The sequence below is a fragment of the Siniperca chuatsi genome, linkage group LG20 (genome assembly GCF_020085105.1).
Source record: "Siniperca chuatsi isolate FFG_IHB_CAS linkage group LG20, ASM2008510v1, whole genome shotgun sequence".
Classification (NCBI taxonomy): domain Eukaryota; kingdom Metazoa; phylum Chordata; class Actinopteri; order Centrarchiformes; family Sinipercidae; genus Siniperca; species Siniperca chuatsi.
The window spans coordinates 16,924,842-16,940,800 of record NC_058061.1 but is presented as its reverse complement, the minus strand read 5'-3'; the positions used below and the strand labels follow the sequence as shown (position 1 = coordinate 16,940,800).

General features: G+C 40.6%; 1 protein-coding gene, 1 long non-coding RNA gene and 2 other non-coding genes across 10 annotated transcripts in view; 2 read left to right on the top strand and 2 right to left on the bottom strand.

Annotated features, from left to right (window-relative positions):
• rhbdf1b (rhomboid 5 homolog 1b (Drosophila)) overlaps positions 1–5,648 on the bottom strand; it is a 46,133-nt gene extending 40,485 nt beyond the window's left edge. The window contains exon 1 of one of the 7 annotated variants that reach the window (XR_006375911.1): positions 5,366–5,648. The gene's annotated coding sequence lies outside the window, so the exon portion shown is untranslated. The remainder of the gene's footprint in view (positions 1–5,365) is intronic. The other 6 variants (XM_044178122.1, XM_044178121.1, XM_044178119.1 and 3 more) reach the window with 6 other exon arrangements.
• Positions 5,649–6,213: 565 nt separating this feature from the next.
• LOC122867400 lies at positions 6,214–7,762 on the bottom strand. Its single transcript, XR_006375912.1, has 2 exons — positions 7,216–7,762; positions 6,214–7,017 (listed from the first exon to the last, which is right to left on the bottom strand). It is a non-coding gene; the product is annotated as an uncharacterized LOC122867400 (long non-coding RNA).
• Positions 7,763–11,237: 3,475 nt separating this feature from the next.
• Positions 11,238–11,331, top strand: trnai-uau. Its single transcript has 2 exons — positions 11,238–11,275; positions 11,296–11,331. It is a non-coding gene; the product is annotated as a tRNA-Ile (tRNA).
• A 2,473-nt stretch (positions 11,332–13,804) lies between these two features.
• On the top strand, positions 13,805–13,898 carry trnai-uau. Its single transcript has 2 exons — positions 13,805–13,842; positions 13,863–13,898. It is a non-coding gene; the product is annotated as a tRNA-Ile (tRNA).
• The last annotated feature ends 2,061 nt before the right edge of the window (positions 13,899–15,959 follow it).

Sequence of the window (15,959 nt, the reverse complement as noted above, 5' to 3'; positions counted from 1 at the left end):
TGGATGTGTGTGCATGTGTGTCCGTCGACCATGACCTTTTAAAATGAATGGCCTGCTTTTGGTCCCATATACTGTATATACTGTATAAGGGGTCCGCGTTACACTGTGTAGCCATTAGTTGTTACAGTAGAATACTTAATAGTTTTCATAAAATACCTCTAGTATGTGCTGACACATTCAGAGGCAGCGTTCCCAGTGCAAGTCAACTCTTCAAAGACTCTTCAATTTTGCTTACATGTTCCTCCGACAGTCAGGAAACCTGTTTATGCAGCTTCAACCCAGCTGGAAAGTTTGCATTTAATTGAAAAAATGAAAAAATTCACAAGATGGATGTTTCAAAGTAACTGCATGACAACTGCCCATTATTCATCACTCCTATCATACTTTTCATTCAATGATGCACTCATGACCACTCAGTGACCCATCTGTCCATACTTCCACTGTACAGTCACTGATCCTTCCCTTTAACCTTCGACAATCTGTTTGATGTGAAGTACTTTTTTTGTTCATATCCCTACAGCTGTTCTATTTCTATATCTAGGCTGGAAAATTAAACCAACAACACAGTAGTGAGTTGCTGACTTTCAACACAGAAGAAAGATTAAAATAATACTTTGTGTTGAAAAGAGGAAATGTATATTTATGTCATAGTAACACTAATGAGTAAAGATTGCTAAAAAATTACCTCTGTGATGTCTGAAATATAGTGATCTTATGTTTGGTTTTCCCTTTATTTTTTCTTTAAAGTAAAAATAGCATGCATGTATGAACTTGCTTTGTATTTGTTTCAATCATCTGTGATTGATTTGCAAGACTGATCTGGCAGCACAGGCGTATCTGTCATGCTGATGAGGCCATTCGGGTTTTGATTCAGTGTGATGAAAAACAAGACAAAAAAAAGAAAGAAACACGATGAGAGAGAGAAACAGAGAAAGGGAGAATTAAAGAAATCCCTGTCCAGATTGCTGGGTATCAGCTCAAATCTTGATCATTTGGTCTTTCGGGGGACAGGAGGTAAAACAAACTGCACGACAGCCTCGTCAGGTAGAAGCTGAAGGTGTGATTTTTTTTGCTTACACAAATCACAGATCACACATCATACAACTGATGTAAATGACAAAAGGCTGTACTATGGTGTTTGTTGATCTGAACCAAATGATGATGTCACTGTAAAGCCACAATTACGCACGACAGATCCGCTGGTTACATATTTGCAACCAGCACCAGATACTGGCAAAATAACCACAGACACCTCCATGCTTACGTGCACATGAAACTTATGATTAATTATTCTGTACAGTTTCGGCTGAAGTGTAAACCAGCAAGCATGTTGGTGACTGACACATTGGAAACACACAGTCCCATGAAAAACTCCCTCAGGGCCGTCCATTCCTACCAATCCTCTCCCAGTGTCTAAATCCAAAAATCACCGGGCAACCAGGGGAGTACTGACTCTATGCATCATCTTCTTTTTAACGAGTCTGGCCAAAGTACGATTGGCACCGCATGACTGCAAGTCACGCTGCTGAGTTCACAAAAATAGAGCCTAAAGGCACACTAGCTGCTGTGTGAGACTGTACTTAGGCAAAGCAGTGCTTTGAGCTAGCCTCGGCATGCTAACATGCTCACAAAGACAATGCTAACACGCTGATGTTTAGAAGGTAAAATGTTCGCCATCTTAGGTTTGTGTGTTAGCATTCTAACATTTGCTAATTAGCACTAAACACAAAGTACAGCTGAAGCTGATGGGAATGTCATTAGTTTTTTTAGGTATTTGGTCATAAATCAAAGTTTTTGAAACAAATTTAAAATTTGACCTGATAATCGCACTAAGGGAAAAATTAAGGAATCACCAAAGTTATTACAATTCATCCTGAGGGGGACATGAATGTCTGTACCAAATTTCACAGCAAACCAACAAATAGTTGTCAAGGAATTTCATGAAAATGAAAAATGTCAACCTCACGGTGGCGCTAGAGAAAAAGTCAGGGTATGCGATTCTGGAGAAATCCAACACCATGGTATAGAACGAACAACGACACATCAAGTAACGTAACTAACGTTAGCTAGCTTGTGGGTTAGCAAACTGTCCCTACAGTTGCTGCTGCGAAGCTAACAGCCAGAGAGGACGAGACGGTTTCCCAGAGCCAGCACAGCAGCTCCAGACAGCGATACTCACAACTCCCCTGCTACTATAGCTAACATCACAACAACAGCATATCTTGGCAAACTAGAAAGTAAGCTGAATGTCCGTGGGCAAGTCATTTAACGTTACCTGACACAAATCATGGCTGGTATGGCTGGAATAGTGTTGTGTGGCTCGGTCCGAGCCACTTTGTTTGTTTCCCATTTACAGAGCCAGGGCTGTGTACAAACACTGGAGTTTTTTCAGCACGGACAGCTAGCAGACCATGAGGACATATTCGCTGAATTTGACAAAAAAATGTGTATTAGATTAGAATCGCATACCCCACCTTTAAGGAGCCACATGCCAAATAGTTACTTAACCACTGATTTAAGTAATTTACCAAGCAAAATGCTGGTTTCAGCTTACAAAATATGAAGATTTTCTGATTTAACTTGAATATCTTTGAGTTTTGAACTGTTGATCAGACAAAACAAGCACTTTTGAGACGTTCCTTTGGATCTGCATTTTTCACTATTTTCTGACATCTGACCTCATTATACCTGATTAATACACAAAAAGAAAAAGAAAGAGAAATAGTCATTCAAGTGCCTCAATTCTGTCAAAACATGAACGTACATAACATGACCAAAATGGTCAAATGCTTTGGACATGGGCTATGTCCTCAAATGGGAGTAAAAAGAAAATCAGATGTAAGTAACAATTTAAAGTTGAGTAAGATATTGAGAGTGTCTCCCAGCACAATTTGGCAGTTTAGTTAACAAAACTCCACATGCTATTCTTTCCTGCTTTTGTTAAAGTTACTTACTCAAAATTCTATTTAAATTCATTGACAGCCATATCTTAGATGAAAGAACTACTTGCGCAGTGACAAGCAGTGGCATAAAACACAAGAAAGATAAACAGTGCGGCTTGTAGGCATTGGAGAAGATCCACTTATGGGCAAACTGCCATGAAAAATGCATTGTGAAAATTGCTGGAGGGCTCCTGTAAAACCAGTTTTCTACCCTGATGCACCCGGCGGAGGACTCTGTATAAACAGGAAGGTATATTTCACTTCTGAGAGCAGCAGCCCAGAAATAAACCTGCTATGGTCACCGCTGCTTCTTTTCTATCCAACATGTTCAAACACGCTCAACACAAAAAAAATTACACACCTGCAAAATGCCACTGTGCGCACAGACACCTATCATATTTACACTTGCGTACACAAAGTGACAGTTCACACCAGATGAAACATCTTCCAGGATGCTGTCAGCTTCCTGTTTAGAGCTGTGTGTGTGTGTGTGTGTGTGTGTGTGTGTGTGTTCTACTTTCGCCTTCAGACTATGTGAAGCACTTTCAGTTGTTATTTTGAGTGTCAAAATCAAGACATGTTTTATTGCAAAGCAGAGATAATTTTTCACATGTGGTGCTGCTTTTCAGTTTACAGTTAAGATTAAAATCATTCAGATTAGTTTTAGGTTCCGCTAGGGTTTTCAAAAACAAAAATGTCAAATTGGGCTTCAGGAACAGGCATTTTTCACCACTCTAAAGATCTAACAATTAATCAATTAATCCAGAAAATCAGCAGTAGATTAATCAATAATGAAAATAATAGTGAATTGCAGCCCTAATTTTAACAGCTTTTACATGCATGTGCCAAAATTATATACTTTTTTAACATATTCTGCCAACCCTCTCAGGCCCATTCACCCCCATTTAGTTCCTAAAAGCACAGAAAACAACTGGATTTAGTTGATAAAAACAATTAATCACTGTGAATGAAAAGCCAGCAGTGATGTTTTGCAAAGTTGTAAGAAATTGCTATAAAAGTTGATGTTTTGCAGAAAATATTCCAGTGTTCAACGTTTAACATAAATGCGCAACATCCCTCCAAAATAAAATGTTCAATCAGATGCTAAAGTTCAGTTGCATTACATTATTCAACCTAAAACACAAGGCAACAAGATGCTTCCACCTGCTACAGCACAGTGTGAAATGAAATGCTAGATTTTGTAAAATGATTGCTTCTTTGCATGAAGTAACTTCATTTTGGAGGAAGAAACAAAAGCACAGGAACATAATCTACAGTTGCTAAAAAAGTGAGGGAATTCTGGTCATGAGTAGAAGAATAGAGTCTGGAAGGTCCTCAAAGATACAAAACTGTTATATGTGTGTCATTAACTCAACAATTAGTGTCCATGTACAACTGAGCACTGCAGGTCACAGGTTCAAACCCTGGCCACTAATCCGGTCTCCCTCAGTAGGAACTCTGACTGGCTGTTCCAGTTGTTTGTGTGTGTGTGTGTGTGTGTGTGTGTGTGTGTGTGTGCTCCTGCCATCTGGCCCAAAAGTCTGCTTCCTAACATATTTCCAAATGCAAAGCCAAAACAAATCCTTGATGACACAGGTCAGTACTTTAATTGTCTCTGTGGGATTTCTGCGCAGCCAGATCTCAACACCAAAGCACTCTCAAATCGATTCATCACTCTATAACCTGTGCGGGTGTGTGTGCATCATGTACTGTGTGTGCATGACTTTACTACAGCATTTTAGCGTGTAAAATATAGAGGGAATTTTGCCAGTGGGTTAAAAGATATTGAATGCCTTATGCTCTCTTTCTCTTTTCTCGCTCTCTCTCTCTCTCTCTCTCTCTCACACACACACACACACACACCTCTTAGATCCATATTAATGGAGCTCCCCATGCCTTGGCCTTCCAACCATAGTAGAGCAAGGCATCAATAAAACAAGATGAATCATGGGAAGATTTCATCTAAATCTACCACTGGCAATAATACCCTATGCTTGTGTGTGTGTGTGTGTGTCAGACAGAGAGAGTAAAGCCAAACACACACACACACACACACACACACACACACCTGTTCCTCTCACTTTAAGCATTTGACTCCTGTCATGACAACCTGACCAGAAGCTTCACAAGAATGGCATTTTAACTTGAAAGGCTTACAGGCCAGTCCAGATGTGTAAAAGTCTCCATGTAAGCACACATCATATGTGTTTAACTGACACTGTCGCCCATGGGTGTCCTCTGTAAGCCTCGGAAGACCCCACCCTGAGACCCCTGTGTGCTGCAGCGCCGTTAAAAAAAAAAACAACCTGCAAACCTGCACTGTGAACGAAATGGTGACTGTCAGCTCGGTGCTCCCGGCGTACAAACAGCGAGGTGTGTGAAGCGACAAGGCTCGGTGTGACACGCAGTGTTCCCTCGCTTACCTTCAAACTGAGTCCGGTTCCTGCAGCCCAGCACAGCACCGTAGCTCCGCCGGTGAGATGCTAACGCCGTTCACTTCATAAGTTATCCCTACCACACATCACGCGGGCACGAGGAAGAGTAGTTTCACTATCAAGCGCGAGCTCCAGATGTTAGCGAGGGCGGTGTTCGCGTCCCATAAAGATGTAAAACATCAGCCGAATGAAACCTCTGTTCACACCGGGTCCTCTGCTGCTGTCCGCCCGCCGCACCAGCTCAGAGTTTCGGTGTGACTGTGTGTCTCTCGGTCCGCCCACGCTGCCGCCGCCGCTGCTGCTGCCGCCGCTGCCGCTGCTGGATGACGGGACGCCGAACAGCTGCTCCGCCGGCCGACTTCACGGCGCCCCCTAACGGTAAAACGGAGCACTGCAGGTAGCTGTTAGCGTAAGTGCGACCTGCAAGTTTGTTGTAATTATAAAGTTTTACATAATTGAGAAGCAGAAAACTGTTATGTAATCTGTGTACTCTCTTTTTCAATATTAAATACACTAACAGCTATTAAAAATAGAAGCTAATATCATGTATTATGCCATGCAGCATGCAGTGTTTTTTGTTACAGATTAGCCTTAAATCCATAACAAGTCCATAATACCTGGACTGTTCATACACCAATCCAGATTATACTATAATATTGTTTTTTTTATTTGTTTGTTTCTTGAGTTGCTCATTCACTTGTTAATGGTTGATTATTACAGAATATATATAATAATAATATTACAGATATTTTTTTCTTTTATTCACTGGTTTTGCAAGCCTTCTCCTGTTGAGGTGTCAGGATGAGTTCTAATTTAAACTTGACAGCAAATTTGAGTTTGAAGAATTGCCTTCATCACTGGAGGTACTTTATTCTATATTGAAGGGTCAAGCTGAATCCTCAGCTCAACATGTTTTGGATATTACACAAAACCTTAGGGATGATAATGTAATCTGTAAACTGTCCAGACGTTCTTGCATTAAGAAAGACTTTGTGGACAAGAAGAGCCAGATACAGATGTCTGAGTCCGCTGGTCACCTGGTGTTCATTTATTTCTCACATTCCATTATTTCCAGTCTATCACAGGGCTAACACACAGACAAACATGCTCACATTAATGAGTCATTTAAGGTAAATTTGATTAGAAATATGTATATGTATCACTTGGTCTGAGGGCCATTGTTTGTCATACTGACCACATGACCATGGAAAACCTTGCCAAGATGAGGGGGTTGAACCCCACTTCTTTGACTGACAGATACTCTTGAAATGCGACTTCTTTGTTGCTGTTGTCAGGTCCTATATAAAACCTAGCCAGGGGCCCCAAATATAAGAGAGTGATATGCTGCAAATGTCTGATGTGCTTGCTTTGAAGGATTCCTCCAAGTGCATGAAGAAAACATTGTGCACTGATATATAGTAGTGTCACTTTGTGCCTTGGGAAATGCTGCATGTGTTGCCTATTTTATCCCCCGCAACAGTTTCCCCTGCAGGGTCGGTGTCCTACAGCACACAGGGTACAGCTCAGTACAAAGACAGAGGATCATATTTGTGGTTATAGACTGTGCACTATACATGCCCAGCCAGGTGTTTCTGGGTGTGGTAGGGATGAATTTTCACTTCTGGTGTGGTGCTGAATACCTGAAAAAAATAAAGGATGCAATTCACACCTTATGCCAATAGAAATAATAAAATACAGGCAGTGTTTGTGGCTGTACTGTTCTGAACTAATTTGAGCTTACATTTAACCTTGCTGAGGGGGCAACATGACTTGCAAACTCAAATCACAAATACGCAAATGCCCTCCAATATATTACGCTGAAAGTCACCAAAACTTACCTTTGTGAATCCTTAATAACAACTCCAGCCATTTTGGCAGCAACGTGTTGTTTCTGTATCTGTGGGAGGATGATTTCCCAACATTCACTAAAGGAAATAGCAAAAAGCTCAGAGCTTTCAGTGTATTTGTTCACAAATATTTTTATGTGTACATTTATCCCCCATGGTTTTACATCAGAACATGTTTTGGCAGTTGTTTTATTTCACAAAACCTATGAGTGAGGAAGAGAAGATTAATATGAAGTAGTGTTTGTTCAGTGTGGCGTCACATACTTGACTTCCACTCAAAGAAAAAAAGGAAGACAGAAAGAAAGAAATACTGCCACTAAGGTTTCATCATGTGACACTATCTGTTTCTCTGTTAAAGAAATTCCTTGAAGAGTTTCTCTTAAAAAGGCATCTGGTTATGTGGACAAGCCCTACCACTGGCAGTAAAACAGATATGTGTGTGTGCACATATGTAAAAGAGATACAGTATGTTTTTACTGTTTTCATTTTTATCTCTGTTCTCTGCAGGGACCAAGGAACATCACTAAACATCTTGCAGCTTTTGAAGGGTTGAACTTAAAACCAAAGGAGCACTGCAGACTCATAATTATTCTTATTAATGTGCATAATGGAGAAATGTGCATTGTGTAAGGGTAAGTTGCATGTGTAAGCATGTGTATGTTGTGTTTACTGAGCAGTGCAGAGCGACCACGTTTCCTGCTGCCTGTGGTTGCAAGTTGCTTACATGCAGCACCGCTGCACTTTAAAGCCAACCTCTTCCTGCTGGAGGCCAGGACAGGAAGCAGCACTGGCAAACTTTCTGACAAATGGGCCTCTGTTGGGAGGGACTGGGCCTGAGCTTTTATACATGTGAGTTACCAATAAAGACAGGAGGAAGGCACCTGTGCTAGGAATGTATTTTGGGAATAACTTATTTTAATTTATTAGCCTATGCAGCCTAGACAATGAAGGCTTGCTTCTAAATACTGTTTACTGCAGCATGCCCTTTGTTGTGTTGCACACTGAGAGTGAGAGTCACATTACGTGCAGGACATACAGAGAACTGCTTTCCTTTTGTAAAAACTGATTACAATGCGTAGCTGCAGGAAACAAGCTTTAAGGATAATCAGTTGGGGCAGGAAACAGGAGAGGTGGGTTTCACTTTAAGAAGCTTTTATAGACTTTACAGGGAAACCTGTTCATTCAAAGGAGGAATGAATTACCCCTTTTCAACCTGCTGTCTTTGATTCTAACATCATATATCATATTAAAACTGTTTGGTTTTAAAAAAAATATGTTGGTTTAGGTTTTGTGCAGAGGATTTATCACAATGAAACATCAGCAACTAATGTAATCCAGTCATATACTGGTTGGTTACATTAATGTTTTTGCATGTTTTTCAGCAAATCATGTACACTTCAGTCATGTACTGCTGACCATTTAACAAAATCTATTACAGAACCTGTGGTATTAGAAGAAATGTAGTCATTAATGGAGTAATAAAGGAACTATAATAAAGAAAAAAATATTTTAGCAGGGTTGGGTCATATTCAGTGGTGGAATGGAAGTGGAAGTTCATTTACTCAAGCACAAATTTGAGGTACTTGTACTTGTAGTCTTTTCTTTTTATGCCACTTTCTACTTCTACTACCACATCTCAGAGGGAAATATTGTCCTTTTTACTCCACTACAATTATTTGATAGCTTTAGTTACTAGTTACTTTACAAATTAAGAGTTTTACATACAAAACACACAAAGAGCTTATTAAATATGATGTTTCGTTATCAATGTAACTATCCATCAGTTTTTACAAGTACAGCTGAAACCATTAGTCCATTAATCAATTAAGCGACAGAAAACTATTTTGATCGTTTAGTCATAATTCATGGAAAAACATTTCATGGTTCCAGCTCCACAAATGTGAGCATTTTCTTTTAATTCATTATTTCAATTTATATTTAATGATTTTGTACTATTGGCTGGACAAAACAAGGCATTGTGAAGGTGTTACTTTTGGCTCTGGGTGATTGTGATGGCATTTCTCACTATTTTCAAAAGTTTTACAAGCCAAGCAATCAATCGATTAAGTACATGTTCCTGATTATAGTTACACACTTTTACTTAAGTAACATTTTCAAAGCAGGAGTTTTACTTGTAACAGTGTGGTATTAGTACTTTTACTTGAGTAAAGGATCTGAATACTTCCTCCACCACTGGTTATATTTGTTTCAAACGTGATAAAATGAATATGGACATTTCGTGTGGTGCGAGACCAGTCTGCTCTGAAAAGAGAACAGTAACGTTTAGAACTTCTTTATGAAGTTCTCATAACCCCAAACTGACCCAGACCACAGACGGATCAGTCAATACAAGTGTATATTTGGGTGCTACATGGGATTACTTGTTTCACAGTAACAAACAGAGGCCAGAGCAGTGACTGTGGAAAAATTAAGAACAAAGACAACATAGGTTTAGCAGTGAGTCTCCCAACAGTGGAATATAACACCAACAAAAATAAATTATTCTGAATAACAGAAACCATAAACTATACCACCATCAACATAGTGAACTAACAGCACACCGTCCAATGGTAGAAGAAGTGCTGAGATGTAAAAACACTCCATTAAAAGTCCTGCATTTATAATTCACTAAAGTATAATACAATTAGCTGCAAAATGTACCTAAAATATCAAAAGTAAAAGTACACATTAGGTAGCAGAACGGCCCCGGTGAAAGTGTTTTATTATATTGGATTGTATATTATTGCTGATACATTACTGTGTAAGCAGAATTTATGTGTTGTATTCCAGCTAGCATGCCCATGCGGGCCCACTGTGGTTAGGTGTTACTGTGGGCAGTGGCATGTTGAAAGAAGTGCTCCTTGGTTCATTAGCTTATATATCTGCCAAGTTGAAGAGTGGATTCAAAGGTCTTGAGTCATGTGTGGAAATAAATATGTTTGGATTTTGGACAGCAAAGGGAAAGAGGACCAGACAAACCAGACTGCAGATAGAGTTTGCGGGGATCACTGAAACCTTTGACCCCAGACTTCCGGTCCATTAAAGCTCGAGTTCTGTAATAAAATGTGTGGTTGCAAGAAGCGCCAGTACACACACCTCACTTACCACCTCTGACAGAACCCCGTTTGATTCTCACCCTGGTGATTGTCTCCCTCTGGTGTTCATCTGATAATATTCACTCAATGAAATTCCAGCCCTGTAACAGTCACAGTATTGCGGCTGATGTGGTGCATGCGTAGACATATTTGGTTTCACAGTAAGTCAGCCAGAGGTCCTGGCATCTTGAAGACCGAGCTGAGATGGAGGTACTGAGAGTCTTTAACAGAATGAAAGACAGCAGGTCAGGAGGAGAGAGAAAACACTGGACAGCACCCATGGTTTGATCCCGGGGCGGGATGGAGATCAGCGTATTCTCCTGAGAGAATTGTTGGTCGAAGTAACCAGTGAGCTACACCAGTGCGACAGCTGGAGCAGGAAACTGGCCTTGTCAACATGATTTGTCAAAACTCACTGACAAATCCTGACTAGGATAACAGGACGAGAAGGGGACAATTCTACTGGCTTATTTGGAGTGTTTTGCAGAAACGTGGAGGACGAAAAAAGCAGCTCAGTTTCACCATGGTGGCTGACAAAAGCTGCGATTAACAGTTCAACCCACAATCCAAATCACTAGTGGTCAAATAATAAACTGGAATTTATCATCACATTACTCAGTTGGATGATTAGACTACTCTGACAACAAAAAAGGCAACATGTACCTGCTACATGTATGTTGAGCTCTATTTGAAGGTGTTTTGATTCTCACTTGGAAATCTCTGCAACTGCTGAACTTACAAGATTTTTAGGTTTTGGGTGCAAACCTGCCCAAAGCATTTCAGCAGCTCTGAAGCATGATGCTTTGTCATGTCAGTCAGTGGCTTGCTGTTCGGTTCACTGAATGACTGAAGCATTGTTTCCTGTCATTAGACTGTAAACAGTGTGTGTGGTCAATGAAGATAGTGCGAGTTTGACGCGCTCCAGTGGCGCAATCGGTCAGCGCGCGGTACTTATAAGACAGTAACCTGCAGAGTAATGCCGAGGTTGTGAGTTCGAGCCTCACCTGGAGCAGTGGAGTTTTACCTGCAGCAGGTGAGCTGAAATGACAGCACATGTAATCAAATCATCACTCAGACCATAATAACCATAACCATTCATCCATGAAAAGACATTCTGAAAGCTGCAATAGGCTTCCGTGTGTTTACTTTCTAAAATGCCAAACACTTGTTATCTGACGACAGGTCAGCAATAATGTCAACATGAATGAAGTTGGTTAAATCAGATTCATGGTTTGTTCAAATACATTGTAGTGCAACTATACTAGTTTAATAATGTCAGGTAACATGATAGAGTAGAATAGAATATTAATTCAGTTTTTTGAAAAAAAAAATCAAGTTAAATTGGTGATTTAACAACTTACTTAACTTACTTTATATCATTTTAGCTGTATGACCAGCCCGTTGAGGCAAAAAGGCATGACGAAAAGCATTTTTGTTAAACTGCATAGCACGAGGACGCGGAAATAAGTGTTTACGCTTTAAATCGCCAGACTGAACCCGGTTTAACCACTGTAACTATGGTGTTTATGAGAGCATTTAGACCAGAGGGAGAGAAAACCGTGGACAGCGACTGTAGTTTGATCCCGCGGAGCGATTGAACCGCGAAATCACAAAGACTTGAGAGAAGCAACCACTGAGCTACACCTGTGCATCCGTAACAGCAGGAAACAGACTGTACGGGCTGCTGTTGTCTGCTCTGTAGGTCCTACTGGGACGCTGCTGCGAAGAAACAACGTCACAGCGCTGCAACAGTGCTTTTATCCTCTTAAAGAAGACATTCTGTAAAAGTTAGCTACTGTGGAATCAGAGGGAGAGAAAACACTGGACAGTGCCCGTGGTTCGATCCCGGGGAGGGAGGGAGAGCAGTATTTCTTACAAAGAATTGTTGTTCGAAGTAACCACTGAGCTACACCAGTGCGACGGACGATCTGAGAAAATGGCTTTATAAACATCAGTGCAGTGCCCGCTCGGAGCGCGTGGCCGTTGTCAGGGGGCGTGCCCGCTCGGAGCGCGTGGCCGTTCGGAGCGGTCTGATTGCTTGGACCCCGGAAGTAGAATACTTCACGCTCGACACTGCACTCCCTTGGGTTCTCAGCAATACACCGCCAAGTGTGAAGTGTTTTCACGTTGGTCTAAGTTTGTCAATCGTAACTTTTTATTTGTTTTCGATGCTACTGTTATAACTGAGGAGAGAATCAGAGAAAGACTGGGAAGATTTTAGCCCTTGGAAGTCATATGTATTGATTAAGTACAGCCTGCATAGAAAATTTAGCCAATGTAAAGACATTTAAAAATCATACGACTCTAAATTGAAGAAACTGAATTACTGAATCAATAGTCCAAACATTCTCACAGCTACACAGCCAACATAGGCTACACGCAGGGAAGAAAAGCAATAATTATGACCACAAGATATAAGTTTCCTTCAGTGATGAACATAAATAATCTCAGTTCCCAACAATTGTTTTATTCTTTTAATAGGTTTTCTGTCGCTTCACAATAACCTGTGGGATTCTTAGACTAAACATTTTCCACTTCTCTGGCTGACAAACGCTGTCATCAAGTTGTAATTAGGCTTTCTTATTATCTTTATTTATTTATATTTGTATTACTTTTTTTTATGTCTGCCTTGTAAAGCACTTTGTAACTGCTCGTTTTGATAAGTGCTATATTAATAGGCCTAACCTTTACTGTTATTATCAACCACACAAGATGAGCACTACACAGTGCGTACTAATAAATATACTAATAAATATGTCCCTTAGATCTCAAGAGCTCGCAGTCCACACTGCGCTCCCTTATGTCCTCAGCAATGCACCTGCCAAGTGGATGAACGATTCTCAAGAGAAGAGATGTTCTGTGCCAACTTTGGTGAAGATTGCTCAAAATTTGTAGGAGGACTAGCGAAGAAAACAGATTTGGATAAAATTCAAAATGGCGGGAAATCGAGCTAAACGCAAATGGGCGTGGCTTATATGGATCGATTCGTCTGGACCCACAGAATCCAGGAAATAAAGAATTTTGTTTCTGAGACTACGGTTCAAAAGTTACAGGCCAAAACGTAAAGTTCGTTGTTATAGCGCCACCATCTGGCCAGATTGCACCAAATTCGACACTCGAAGGACAGCCAGACGGAGATTCCTGCTTTTATAGTTAGATCAACCTGTGAGTGCTGCAGCGTCTACTCTGCGATGCATAATACACACAGGGACTTGTGCTCATGAGATTCCAGCCATTTCATCTTCTGTCACCAACACACATTTTTCATTTTTCAATACAGGTCCATTTTGATGTCATTGTGACTTGTTCAATAAAGTAAAGGAGTAGTAAAGTCTAGTCCATTGTCTCTTATGTGTTCTAGCTGTCCACTGGGTAGATGACTTGCAGCACTTCCTGGACTTTGATCTTGACCCAGGTGTCACATGACCTTTTGCATTGTTTCCTGTCATTAGACTGTAAACTGTGTGTGTGGTCGAGTATGATGTGCTCCAGTGGCGCAATCGGTCAGCGCGCGGTACTTATAAGACAGTAACCTGCAGAGTGATGCCGAGGTTGTGAGTTCGAGCCTCACCTGGAGCAGCGGAGTTTTACCTGCAGCTGAAATGACAGCACATGTAATCAAATCATCACTCAGAATAATAGTAACCATAACCATTCATCCATGAAAAGACAATCTGAAAGCTGAAATAGGCTTTGGAGGACTACAAGTACCTGGGAGTATACTTGGATAATAAACTGGACTGGACCAGGAACACTCAGGCTGTTTACAGGAAGGGCCAGAGCCGCCTCTATTTTCTGAGGAGGCTGAGGTCCTTCAACATCTGCCGGACAATGCTGAAGATGTTCTATGAGTCTGTGGTGGCCAGTGCTATCCTGTATGCTGTTGCATGCTGGGGCAGCAGGTTAAAGGTAGCGGACGCAAACAGACTGAACAAACTGATCCGTAAGGCCAGTAACATTGTGGGGTGGAGCTGGACTCTCTGGCGGTGGTGTCAGAGAGGAGGATGCTGGCCAAACTACACGCCATCTTGGACAGTGTCTCCCACCCGCTCCATGACGTGCTGGCTAAACAAAGGAGCACCTTCAGTGGAAGACTCATCCCACCAAAGAGCACCACAGAGCGCCACAGGAAGTCATTCCTGCCTGTGGCCATCAAACTATTTAACTCCTCCCTCTAAGGATTAGTCTGTTTGACCCTAGGTCACTAAACTGGACATTGAGCATTACATCTTAATAATAATTGTGCAATATTCTGTTTACTACTCAAGTGCAATATTAGTTTTCCCTTGTTAGTTTTTCTTATTACTGTTACGGATATACCTCAATTACTCTCGACAGTACATGCACCTCCGCTTTTACTATTATTTATTACATAATTAGTGACATTGTATTTATACTGTACTTCACCATCTACCAGTAAACCCACTTGGTACTCGACACTTAGTTTATCTTATACTTATACCAACATGTTACTTAATTTATTTCGGACCTGTTTATAGTTTAAATTATCGTTTTCTCCTGTGTGCACTGACGTAAAGAAGAGCTACTGGAACAAAGAGTTTCCCTACGGGGATCAATAAAGTATTTCTGATTCTGATTCTGATTCTGATTCTGGCTTCTGTGTGTAAAACGTGTGCCAAACACTTGTTATCTGACGACAGGTCAGCAATACTGTCAACATGAAGGAAGTTGGGTAAATCAGATTCATGCTTTGTTCAGTTTCATTCATTTACCTTCAGTTTCGGTGCAAGTACTGCAAATAGGCTATTCAAGATGTAAAGTCACATTCAAGCAAATACATTGTAGTGCAACAAAACAAGTATACTAGTTTAATAATGCCAGGTAACATGATAGAGTAGAATATTAATTCAGTTTTTTGAAAAAGAAAATCAAGTTAAAGTGGTGATTTAACAATACTTTCCTCTTACTTTATATCATTTTAACTGTGTTCCCAGCCTATTGAGGCAAAAGCATGACTGTGCATTTTTGTTAAACTGCATAGAACATGAGATCCCCTCGTTATGCTGAGTCAGCCCTCATCACTATACTGGGTAACAGGTGACAGCGAAAGGTCTGGTAATGCTAAATGAATTAAATGCTAAAAAAGTAAATAAAAAATATTTTAAAGATAAAATACTGCATTTGTTGTGGATGTGCACTGCATGTTGCATGTTTTTAAATAGTCTATTAAAGTTTAAAAGTGACCATAACTCAAGAGACCAACCTGTTATATCCCTGTGACTGATGTAAACATAATGTAATTATTGTAAACATTACTGCGTATGAGTGTGGGGGGTCGGAGGTGGGCGCTCATGCAAGGTCACTATAATTACTGTAGAGCCTTCTGGAGGTGATGGGAGGTTCCTATGTGATAACCTCAGGTTTGACTCTCTTGTCTCATTGCACAGACGTCCTTCTACCCATGAAAAACACCTGACAGTTGTTGTTCCTGCAACTGCTTGACTTGTTGACAATCAATACACAATCAATGTAGAAACAGTCACAGAGTGAAGATGACCCTCCCATCAGTCTAGTCCAGAATCACGATGGAAGAGGACTTAGCTTTCTTCATTTCGGTTGATAAATAGTTGAACAAGATCTTAGGAGCTTATAGTCCAGTCTTTTTAAAGTATGTCTAAC